The 13107-nt window shown below is 43.7% G+C and overlaps 1 long non-coding RNA gene across 1 annotated transcript; it reads left to right on the forward strand.

Annotated features, from left to right (window-relative positions):
* Positions 1-8019: 8019 nt before the first annotated feature.
* On the forward strand, positions 8020-12874 carry LOC139268342 (uncharacterized). The gene is made up of 2 exons (XR_011594015.1): positions 8020-8510; positions 9950-12874. It is a non-coding gene; the product is annotated as an uncharacterized lncRNA (long non-coding RNA).
* The last annotated feature ends 233 nt before the right edge of the window (positions 12875-13107 follow it).

The following is a 13107-nucleotide window of genomic DNA, read 5'->3' on the forward strand; positions in this document are numbered from 1 at the left end:
AGAAATCTTTATTAAGATGGAGAGTGACACAGTTAATTCAGAGACGAGGGTCCTGAACCTAAGGAAAGGTAATTTCGATGGTATGAGACGTGAATTGGCTAGAATAGACTGGCGAGTGATACTTAAAGGGTTGATGGTGGATAGCCAATGGCAAACATTTAAAGATCACATGGATGAACTTTAATAATTGTGCATCTCTGTCTGGAGTAAAAATAAAACGGGGAAGGTGGCTCAACCGTGGCTAACAAGGGAAAGTAAGGATAGTGTTAAATCCAAGGAAGAGGCATATAAATTGTCCAGAAAAAGCAGCAAACATGAGGACTGGGAGAATTTTATAATACAGCAGAGGAAGACAAAGATTTTAGGAGGGGGAAAATAGAGTATGAGAGTAAGCTTGCTGAGAACATAAAAACTGCCTGCCAAAGCTTCGACAGCTATGTGAAGAGAAAAAGATTAGTGAAGACAAACGTAGGTCCCTTGCAGTCAGATTCAGGTGAATTTATAATGGAGAACAAAGAAATGGTGGAAAAATTAAACAAATACTTTGGTTCTGTCTTCACAAAGGAAGGCACAAATAACCTTCCGGAAATACTAAGGGACCGAGAGTCTCGTGAGAAGGAGGAGCTGAAGGAAATTCTTATTCGGCGGGAATTTGTGTTAAGGAAATTGATGAGATTGAAAGCCGATAAATCCCTGGGGCCTGATAGTCTACATCCCAGAGTATTTAAGGAAGTAGCCCTAGAAATAGTGGATGCATTGGTGATCATTTTCCAACAGTCTTTCGATTCTGGATCAGTTCCTATGGATTTGAAGGTAGCTAATGTAACTCCACTTTTTAAGAAAGGAGGGAGAGAGAAAACCGGTAATTATAGACCAGTTAGTCTGACATCAGCATTAGGGAAAATGTTGGAATCAATTATTAAAAATGAAATAGCAGCACATTTGGAAAGCAGTGACGGGATTGGTCCAAGTCAGCATGGATTTATGAAAGGACAATCCTGCTTGACAAATCGTCTAGAATTTTTTGAGGATGTAACTGGTAGAGTGGATAAGGGAGAACCAGTGGATGTGGTGTATTTGGACTTTCAAAAGGCTTTTGACAAGGTCCCACACAAGAGATTGGTGTGCAAAATTAAAGCACATGGTATTGGGGGTAATGTACTGACGTGGATAGAGAACTGGTTAGCAGACAGGAAGCAGAGAGTCGGGATAAATGGGTCATTTTCAGAATGGCAGGCAGTGACTAGTGGGGAGCCGCTGGGCTCAGTGCTGGGACCCCAGCTATTGATAATATACACTAACGATTTGGATGAAGGAATTGAGTGTAATATCTCCAAGTTTGCAAGTGACACTGAGCTGGGTGGTGGTGTGAGTTGTGAGGAGGATGCTAAGAGGCTGCAGGGTGACTTGGACAGATTAGGTGAGTGGGCAAACGCATGTCAGATGCAGTATAATGTGGATAAATTTGAGGTTATCTACATTGGTGGCAAAAACACGAAGACAAATATTTTCTGATTGGCAGCAGATTAGGAAAAGGGGAGGTGCAACGAGACCTGGGTGTCATGGTCCATCTGTCATTGAAAGTTGGCATGCAGGTACAGCAGTGAAGAAGGCAAATGGTATGTTGGCCTTCATAGCTAGGGCATTTGCGTATAGGAGCAGGGAGGTCTTACTGCAGTTGTACAGGGCCTTAGTGAGGCTTCACCTGGAATATTGTGTTCAGTTTGGTCTCCTAATCTGATTAAGGATGTTCTTTCTATTGAGGGAGTGCAGTGAAGGTTCACCAGACTGATTCCCGGGATGGCAGGACTGACATATGAAGAAAGACTGGATCGACTAGGCTTATATTCACTGGAGTTTAGAAAGATGAGAGGACATCTCATAGAAACATATAACATTCTGACGGGATTGGACAGGTCGGATGCAGGAAGAATGCTCCCGATGTTGCGGATGTCCAGAACCAGGGGTCACAGTCTAAGGACAAGGGGTAAGCCATTTAGGACCGAGGAGAAAATTCTTCACTCAGAGAATTGTGAACCTGTGGAATTCGTTAGATATATTCAAAAGGGAATTAGATGTGGCCTTTACGGCTAAAGGGATCATGGGGTATGGAGAGAAAGCAGGAATGGGGTACTAAAGTTGCAAAAATGATCAGCCATGATCTTATTGAATGGTGGTGCAGACTCGAAGTGCCTATGGCCTACATCTGTTCTCTATGTTTCTATGGGCTTGACTTTCCACTTCACGTCGCCCATCTATAGCCCATATATGGACCAAAACGGACCTCTATCGCCCATTTTGAGCAACAAGTGGAAACTACTCCCAAAATATCGCTCGGGAAACAGGTGGCTAAGTTTCCACCTTGATCGCCGAGAAGACCGCCGAAATTATAGCCCGCACAAGGCCCATCCCAAGTTTAGCACCTAGCATGCACTTCGCTGAGCCGATGCAAGACCCAAAAGAGTGCTGAGAAATAGTTGCTTTTTCTGGGCCTAAGAGAAGGAAAATGGGAACTATGGATGCCATTTTGACTTTAGAGAAGGGTGGAGGATTAGTTGTGAATTATTTAGAGAGTTAATTTAAAGATAATTGTACTCAGAATATAAAGAAGTATTATCAAGTTTTTTTGGTAAATAGGTTTTATATATTGAAATTATTTTGTAAATAGCTTTTACATAGTGAAGTTATTTACAGATATTGTTGGGGCTTATCAAACTGACTGGTATACAGCTTAGACAGTACAGAGAGTGCAGAGTACAGTGATTAGATATTGTTGAGAGATTATTAAAATAAGACATCAGCACGCTACCCACTGCTGTATTTGACAGGTGACTGCAGCTCTTTACGCTCATGGAAGGACTTCATAAGCTTCACAATGACCAGGGAGGTCTTTCGTAACAGAAAGGGGTTCCACTCGCTAAATGTGGACATTCAGATGTTGATTTACAGTTAGGGTTAATCAAAAGTTTCAATTGCGTGTGGTTTCCTTGTTGTCTTGCCTGCACTGGCCTATCATCAGAATGTATGCTTATTTTATAAAGTTTAGTGCAAGTAAAGTGCTTGTATAGTAAAAGAATAAACAAATATGGATTATAAACTATATAGTTGATAACTAATGTAACTAAGAGAGAAGACACACACAATTTATTGAATTAAAGACTTTTTTTTATTAACAAATATGAACAAAAACTTTCATAAACTTTTCCTCCAACCCCCTGCCCCCCGCACAAACCCACCCTTCCCTCAAATACGCAAAATCTTAACAATTAACAATGAACAATTAACAAAACAAGAACAAGTGAACAAGTTTCTATATGTTACCTGCTGTATTTCCTAAACCATGTAATTAAAGATTTAGCTAAATAGAGCAGAAGAAATGTTAGCACATATGCTTTCATTAAACACAAGATTGGTTGCACTTCCATTGCCTACACATTTGCAGAACCCACAGATGGTACATATGCACAATGAAAAATAAAATATTTTAAAAGATGTAAAGTCCCAGCAGGCTAATTCTGTTGCAAAAATTCATTTTTGAAATGGCCTATTTAAGGAGAACTAACCATCGATAATGGCAGAGAGATTTGCACTAGTTTCTTCTTCCAGAGAAAGTAAACCTTTTATTGACCTAAGATAAGTACAGAATTAAGGTAGTGCTATATATTGAAGCTGTGATACTTTATAATATTTTATATAGTATAGAAAAATAAATCCAAATATTTGTATTTGTTAAATCATGCAGAAAAGTGCTCACGTCGTTCAATCCTGAAGCCTGCCCCAAACTTATGCCAGTTCTTTGTTCACTGTTCAGCAGCCCACCATTTCTTCTCCTTGAAAATATGTTCATAGTCATCCTACTCTCAAGAAAGGTGATTCCACTTACCTATCTAACTTATTGCTACGTTAGCCTCGAACACCAGTTCTGGAATCTCAACCTATCCACCACGCTGAAAGGTTTCACTTAATCTATGATCACCAGTACGACTTTGTCATCATTATTTCCCTCGTGATAATATTCAATAAACCACAGAACATAAGAACATAGGGCTCGAGTTTGGTCGACTTACCATCGGCTGCCGCCGAGTCACAATATTTTTTGAGCGCTCTCCCCTCTGAGCGAGTTTTGTCAGGTCCTCGTGTCGACGGGTAGAGAAGACCGCTGGGTACCGTCCACTGACATCCGCTGGCAATGCCCACAAGAGTCCTACCACCCGTTGAGTTTTCAGTTTGATCAGTGCAGTCCTCCGCTCCAGCAGAAGAAAAGACTGCTGCATGGAGGCAGCGTTTACCTAAACGGTAAGTATGAAGATCTGTAATAAAAGGTTAGTGCACTTCTTTTCTTTATTTCTTTTGCAGGGATTTAGGTGGATGGGGTCTCCTGAAGGATTTCTGGTGTTTTTTTTACTGTTTTGAAAACTTTTAATTTTATCAGTTCCCCCCTCCCTGGGCTCGACGCTATCCTCGGTGGCACTTTGCCACCCAGAATGGGACCTACTGCCCGCTGCCACCCAGAATTGGCATGTAAGACCCATTTTTGCCGCTGGGTGGGCTTTCCCACATTTTGTCATGAAACTTCCGCCCAAAGTACCATCAGGATCTTAGCGGTCCTTTGGATGGTACTTGGGCAGAACTTATGTTTCCCCAAACTCGAGCCCATAAATACATAACAACATAAGAAATAGGAACAAGAGTAGGCCATTTGGCCTCTCTAGCCCGCTTTGCCATTCAATTAGATCATGGCTGATCTTCTACCTCAAATCCACTTGCCTGCACTATCCCCATAACCTTTGATTCCCTTAATATCCAAACATCTATCGATCTCTATCTTGAATATGCTCAATGACTGAGCTTCCACAGCCCACTGATTCACAATGCTTTGAGTGAAGAAATGGTCGACCCATTATTGTGAGACTGTGACCCCCTGGTTCTAGACTCCCCAGCTAGGGAAAACATTCTTCCTGTTTTTACCCTGTCGAGCCCTCTAAGAATGTTGTATGTTTCAATGAGATCACCTCTCATTCTTCTAAACTCTAAAGAATATAGACCGAGTCTACTCAATCTCTCCTCATAGGACAATCCCCCCATCCCAGGAATCAGTCTGGTGAACCTTTGTTGCACTCGCTCTATGGCAAGTATATCCTTCCTTAGGTAAGGAGACCAAACTGTACACTATATTTCAGATGTGGTCTCACCAGGGATCTATATAATTGCAGTAAGATGTCTTTACTCCTATACTCAAATCCTCTTGTAATAATGGCCAACATACCATTTGCTTTCTTAATTGCTTGCAGCACCTGCACGGTAGCCTTCAGTGATTCATGTACAAGGACACCAGGTCCCTCTGAACACCAAAATTTCCCAATCTCTCACCATTTAAAAAATGCTCTGCTTTTCTATTTTTTCTTCCAAATTGGATAATTTCACATTTCTCCATATTATAATCAATTTGCCTCATTCTTGCCCACTCAGTTAGCCTGTCTATATCCCCTTGAAGCTTCTTTGCATTCTCCTCACAACTTACATTCCCACCTAGCTTCGTATCATCAGCAAATTTGGATATATTACATTTTGTCCCCTCATCCAAATCATTGATATATATTGTGAATAGCTGAGGCCCAAGCACCGATCCTTGCAATCCTTGAAGGTGACCATTCAGCTCTTTTTGTATTGTCTTTGTTACATACTGTTATGTATGCAAGCATTCTAGTAATGACTCAAGAGGTAAGGTATTGTACTTGAACTGTTGTGACCTTAATCCATTTATTGCAGCTCCCTGAGTGAGGACACAGTGAGGTGAGCTCCCTTTTATACTTGGTTACCTGCAGTGTGCAGGTGAACCTTAGGTCTCCAACGGTAGCACCATTCAGTGGTCTAATGTTACAGTACATACATTATACATACACAACAACATTCCCCCCTAAGTCTTGTGCCACTGGCTTTTGCACTGTTTGCACTGGCCCTTGACTTGATTGCCCAAAGCCCTTGCACTTTGTCTGTGCTTGGGAATGGCTCTCTCCCTGTCGACCCCCAAGTCCTTATTGCCACGACATTGGGAAATGGTTAGCAGTGGAAGGTAGGAGGTTGTAGTGAGGGTTGTGTGGGTTCTGGGTGTGATCCATGTGTGTCCATGGCTACATACATCGATTTCCTCCCCCGCCCCCCCCCCCCAGCCAATGCATAGATCATGTGGGGCTTGACATCTGCATTGGCATACATGAACAGAGAATGACTGATAGGATTAGTTATATCACTGTTTTGTGTTCAGCAGTGGTGGAACAAGTACATATTACAGGTAAGGTACATACGTGGTATTACAGTCTTGCTCCTGGGGTGTGGGTGCAGGTGGGTGAGGACGCTTGTTCGGGAGCAACCGGACTGTGCCCCCTGCCAGCTGGGTGGGCTCAGAGTACTCACCTGACAATGTCCCAGGGCCTTAGCCGTTGCTTAGTGGTGGGCAGAGCCACAGGAATGTGTGGCCTCCCTGTCCTCCTTTGAGGGCTGCAGGGACTCCTTGATGCCCTTCAGCGGTGATGGGAGTCTGGTCATCCCAGGTCCCATCGGGAGGGCTGGAGGATGCTGGCCTCTTGCTCCCGGTGCTAGCCCTGGTGGCCAGGGGGTGTAGGCTGATCTGGGACAGGGTGCCAGTGTTGGTGCCTGTGCCGTCCATTGATCGCTGGCCCTGCAGTGCGTATGCTCCCATTGTGTATGTGGCCACCCTCCCTGGGGCATCACCTTGGCCCCGGAGGTGCAGGCTACATGATCGGGTAGCCTGCTGGACCTGGGTGCTTCCCACGGGAGGTTGCCCTTGGCTTTGTCGGCATGCATGTAGAACCCGGCATCACATCTCATTTCATCATTAGCATTCATGATACATTGGCTCCGACCGCAATCAGCGGACTTGACATTGTTAGTTGTCTTTACAGTTTCGCATTTTTCAATTACATCACTTTCCTGTGTACTCTCAGCATCTCTGTGCAAGGTTACAGTTATATACCTGCATTTGTTAATTACATCTTTTTCATTAGTACCACCAGCATCGCTGTCCAACAGTACATTTACATACTTGCATTTGTTGATTACATCTTTTACATTAGTGTCAGCAGCATCACTATTCAATGGTATATTTAGATACTTGCATTTGTTAATTACATCCTTTTCATTAGTGTCACTGGCATCGCTGTGCAAAGAGTGGAACTATCCCTTTAATTGTGCTGGGTTGCCTGTCTCCTTTAAAAGGGCCTTGCAATCTTTACCCCAATCCGGTTCGCTGCTCGGCATCACATGTTGCTCCCTCAACACTGCCCCTCGTGGTCTGGTCGCAGCCATCTTGATTTCAGGTGCTTCACTCGTGGTGCGGGCGCCATCATCTTTCTCTCCACGAGGTAGGCTGCGTTGATCCTTTTCTCCCCAGGTTCTGCCACGGAAGCTGGGAATCTACCTTCTGCACCCATCTTCTTCCTTTGGATTCCTGTCACTGGAGCCCAGAAGATTAGGTCTGGTCATTTGGGTTGGATCATCTCTGTTGAAGGTATTAGACACCCTAGGGCAACGGCACCTGTAGCATAAGGTTAGAATTAAATATGTAACCTGTACCATAAAATGGCTACCAGTGAAGCCTCAAGGGATTTATGTTAGCTGAAATAGACCACATTCCTGGAGACTGATACTTGTTGTTTCCCACACACAGGACCAGAAAGCAAGCTCTGTAGGTGTCTCTAATCAGCTAGGCCTCAGGAACAATTTCCTAGAAACAATACGGCTCTGTAGCAGGATGGAGATAAAGAGGCTACCAAATGCCAGCTTCCAAGGACAGTAAGATAAGAGAGGCTCAGGCCATGTTACAAGACACATGAGTCATCCCTAGCAACACACCCCTTAGCAACACATCTCTTGGCAACACATGAGCCACTTTGTGTTTAGAAACTAACTTTACCTATCAATGATTGGACAATCTGTAACTGTAGTAAACTGTTGTAAAACATATGTTGTAAAACATATAAAAATCCATGTAACCCTTTGCTCAGCGGAGAGAAGCCTGGACTCAGTCCTGTGATTTCCTCCCCCTCTGGCATAAATAAAGGCCGCACTGGCGTTGGAACCGACTATGAGTGTTGAGTGATTCTTCTGATAAACACTAACACTAACAGTGGCGTCACGAACAAGATTTCGGGGTCGCTGGGCGCCCTTGGAAAAACCCGGATGAGTATACAAAATGATTTTTAAGTATAAAGGGTGCGGAAGGTGGATGCTGGTTGATCGACATGAGGAGACGGTCCAATATCTCAAACACCCAGCCTGAGCCTGAATTAAGAGGACTTTAGTCCCATGTGACGGCCAGGAATTAAGTAGGTGCCGGGAACACACTTGGACTGTGGGATCGTGATACAGAAAGGCATCTTCCGGACCCAGCAGTGTAATTTGAAATATACCCCGGGGTAGAACCAAGCGGTGTACAGCGGCTAACGGAATCCAAATCTGTGAACAAGGTCGAACCAACGGGCAGAGCGGTGGTAGGTAGTCGTTAAGGTTAACATAAGCACTGCAGGAATTGCTTAAACGCGTTTTAAGATTGTATAAGTCTGTGTAACAGCAGAACTTGTGACCTGACAGTAGCTAGGAGACGGTTTACTACAAGTTACGCTAGGTAGAAAGCAGACCTCTGAGAGTAGATACCTAACGGATCTAGTCCTACCCAGGAATGGCCATGAAAGCAAGTAAACTCGAGTGGGGATCAGAAGGGTCCATTACCTGCCATCTGGCGGAAAAGCAAAAGAAACTAATCGAAAAAATTATTAGAGCAGGGTGGAATCCTCAGGAACTACCAGCAAAGCAAAGTTTTAAGACATTTTAAGTTAGAAACGCAGGTGTGGATTTATTCGGATGATAAGTTATGGAGCTAGGAAATGTACAAAGGATAGGTTTGTTGAGCAAAAGATAAAAAATACATGGTCCCGGTGGTTAAAAAAAAAAATAATTTACTTGTCGAAAGAAAACATGCAATGATTGATTGGGTTGAAAGACATAAATTTAGTCTCGGAATGAGAAAAAGAATGCTTTTAAAAAAAAAGAGCTTCTAACAAAAAAAAAGGTTTTAAATAAAGATAGAAATTACAAAGATTGAATTGGGATTTTGAGATTTCCAAAATGGACAGTGTTTATCAAGAAAAGTCCCGAACAGTCTAAACAAGCAGGAGGGTTTTGAAGATAACGAGGAGAAAGAGAGAAATTAAAAAAAAAATTGAATTTCAGTGAACAAAATTGCTATTGTATGTGTGGTCTCGTTTTAAATTAAAAAAAAAGATTTCTTTGGCAAGTACTGGAATTAGAAGTTAAGAAAACATTGGAGTTTACTCTAATGATTTATGCTGTTTAACGGATTCCTAATTTCTAAGCCAGTTTTGAAGGCACAAAGACGTTTTTTTCAGATGATTACGTGAAGTCATGTAATGACATCAGGTCTTCTTACAAACCTGGAAAGGAGTTAACCCTTTCCATTGACAGCTGTTTAAGATACTGAACATTATTAGTTTGGATTTCTTAATAGAAAAAAAGACTCACCTAACAGAGGAAACATGAAATAAAAACAGAACTAGCTTATGTAATAATACTTGCCTGATACAATAAAGAAATAGATACTCAATAAAACAAATTGAAGAGTTAAAAGCTAAGATAAACAGGCTGGAAGAGATAACGGGATTAGACGGATAATGCAGTGCGCAGCCATAGCACCATCACCTATGGCAATAGAGCCAATGTACCCCATGGTGGGTAGGTGTAGTCCACAAACCCAACCTAACGGTAAAGCAGACAACGATGTTCAGAGGAATAGCTTTGGCCTTGGTCATAATAGGAGTTTGGGTAATATTTAAGTGGGTAAAGACGCGGGCGCACGCCCCACAGATTCAACTCGAAATGGTTCGATTATAACCTTGTGGTTCTGATTTCGCAGGGTGACAGGGATACTCGTAGAGCAAAACCTAACCCCTGGTGACGACCAGGCCGTCTGTTTAAAATTATAGCTAATACCTACCAGAATGGGAATACGAACGGCACTCCTCGTAATATGGATAGCCCTGCGACAGGCACTTACCCTGGACGACACCGACAGACGGCAGAGCACGCTGAAAATAAACAATCACATGAACTATGGAGTTTTATTCAATTTAACGGACGGAGTATGTGTCCCAGCCACTAAAGATTGGAGCAAGGACAGGACTTATTTTAATGCATGGTTACAAGTAAACCCTAATAAGAACCGAGTATGTGTACAGTGCTCCACGGGAAAAAGGAGCAGCTGCATTAAACAGAGGGATGTCAAAGGGCCTGATGAATGTACTTTCGGCATAGTTTGCGCGCCTCCGGGACAATCCCAACAATCAGTCATCCGCAAAAAGGGAGTGGGGCTGTGTGGGTACTACGAGGAAGTGGGGGCGGCTGCAATATCATTGTATGTATGCTTCTCACCCCCTCCGACACTGCGCCCCATAAGAACCACTACATTGCCCGAGGAACTGCCTTGTCCCATGACTACTAAGGGACCAGAAAATGGGATTGTAATATACAACGAAGGGGAATTATTGTATGATAATGTTAAACATGAAATTGTGCCTGTTCTGATCAATATTTCAGGAATCCAGATGCTGGAATACTTTACAAAACAGTCAAGGAAGATGTATAATGTATTAAGTAAAGTTGTAATGCAACAGGCTGCCGATGCAATGGGTGCCAGTAGATTCCGAGGACAGGGTTCAGCCCCCAGGACAAAGAGGGAACTAGTTAATGATATTGCTACCGTTTTCAATACAGGGACCTCCGTAGTAAACTCAATAGACATACAAGGGTTAAATGAGAGGGTGGGACAGCTTAGAGGGGTGATGAAGGAATTATTAGAAAGGATGGAGCAAAACCAGGAAGACCAAGCCAACCTAGGAAAGGAGGATGCCGAAATCCAGTTGGATGGCATCTCAGTCCTGGAAGCTCACGCCAAAACCATCAATCACCTCATTGATAGAGAAAAAGAAGATACAGGAAAGCAAAGACAGAGGCAACTCTGTCACGCTTATGGTCTGTGGATGGTGGGACAGATCCGCCACAATCTCGACCAGATCCAACGTGGGGAAGTACCCAATTGGATACACAGTTCACATCTGGCTCAGTTGGCTAACCAGAGGGGGACACTGGATAATTGTACTCTGAAGGGACTGATCCAAATATACCCAGCAATTCCAGATTGCAGATGGGTAGGAATACTGGGATAGGAATAGTCCTGATGATCCCTATAGCCACGCCGGACTCAGGGCCGTTCCCCCTGTACCAACTAGAGAATATCGGAGTAATACGGGAAAATGTCTCCATGCGTTACTATCTGACCACCACCTCCGCCGTTCGTCGAAACAACATACTTACCGGGATTTCCCTAACAGATTGCAAGCAAAGGGGGGAGATGCCCTCACCCGGTACGCCGAGGGGAGCTAGACGAGTGCGGGTTTAACCGAACCGACGTGTGTGTACTAGAAATAGTGCCCGCACATAGGCACTTCGCGAGGTCAGGTTATGGAGGAAAAGGAAGATACTGCGTCTCTACCACAGAGCGTTCATACCAGTATAATAACCTGCAGTGCCCTATACCACAGCCAAACTTTTGCTTTACGCCACTACGACCTGTCACGATCGGACAAGCACATATCACCCACGTTAGGCGCCGGAAGCCTGAAGTTATTGAGGTAACTGATCAGCTCCATGATCATTTGCAGGATTATGATGAGCCAGATCAGGTCCCTATCCCACATCTAACGGAAGTATTACGAGAATTGAGGCTCAGGGTGGGTCAATCCGTAAAGCTCTACCACCAACTGCAAACTAAAATCAAAGTACTGGAAGAAGATATCGAAATAGACTTACAAAGTCAGAGTTGGTGGAGAAAGGTCTGGGTCTGGGGTATAAATGTGAACATCCATCCTTGGATTTGTATAATTTCACACATACTGGTCGGAATACAATTGATCTTAGTAATAACATGGGGCATAATGGCCTTCCAGGCATGCAGGCACCATGAACAATGAAGAGGGACCCATGACCGGTCCCCAAACACTAAACAAGCCTGTCTAATAAAGGAGAAGGAAGATTTGACCTTAGTTAATTTGATCTAAGCAACTGGGACTCCTGAAACCGCGTGACTGGCCAGCACTTTGAGGCAGGGAGTACCGGGCCGTGCACAAAATCAAACATAAGTAGGGCGGTCGGTTAAAGGGGGACTAGGACTAGTCCCCTTACCGAAAGGGGGGAATTGTTGTAGGTATTACACCCTACACCCTAGGGCAACGACACCTGTCGCATAAGGTTAGAATTAAATATGTAACCTGTATCATAAAATAGCTACCAGTGAAGCCTCAAGGGATTTATGTTAGCTGAAATAGACCACATTCCTGGAGACTGATACTTGTTGTTTCCCACACACAGGACCAGCAAGCAAACTCTGTAGGTGTCTCTAATCAGCTAGGCCTCAGGACCAAATGTCCTAGAAACAATACGGCTCTGTAGCAGGATGGAGATAAGGAGGCTACCAAATGCCAGCATCCAAGGACAGTAAGATAAGAGAGGCTCAGGCCATGTTACAAGACACATGAATCATCCCTAGCAGCACACCCCTTAGCAACACATCTCTTGGCAACACATGAGCCACTTTATGTTTAGAAACTAACTTTACCTATCAATGATTGGATAGTCTGTAACTGTAGTAAACTGTTGTAAAACATATGTTGTAAAACATATAAAAATCCATGTAACCCTTTGTTCAGCGGAGAGAAGCCTGGACTCAGTCCTGTGATTTCCTCCCCGCTGGCGTAAATAAAGGCCGCACTGGCGTTGGAACCGACTCTGAGTGTTGAGTGATTCTTCTGATAAACACTAACACTAACAATCTCGCCATTGAGTTGTGCAATCTGTGTCATCGCCACGCAGTTGAGTTGGACGGCAGGATTTTCAGGTGCTGTGATGGATCCAAGTTTGGGGCCACATAGGACGTCGCTCACCGGGGTCTGGAGGTTTTCCCAGCTCCAATAGATTTGGATTTGTTTCATCCATCTTCTTCCCAGCAGCGTTGGACCA

The sequence above is a fragment of the Pristiophorus japonicus genome, chromosome 1, assembly GCF_044704955.1.
Source record: "Pristiophorus japonicus isolate sPriJap1 chromosome 1, sPriJap1.hap1, whole genome shotgun sequence".
In the NCBI taxonomy this organism is placed as follows: domain Eukaryota; kingdom Metazoa; phylum Chordata; class Chondrichthyes; family Pristiophoridae; genus Pristiophorus; species Pristiophorus japonicus.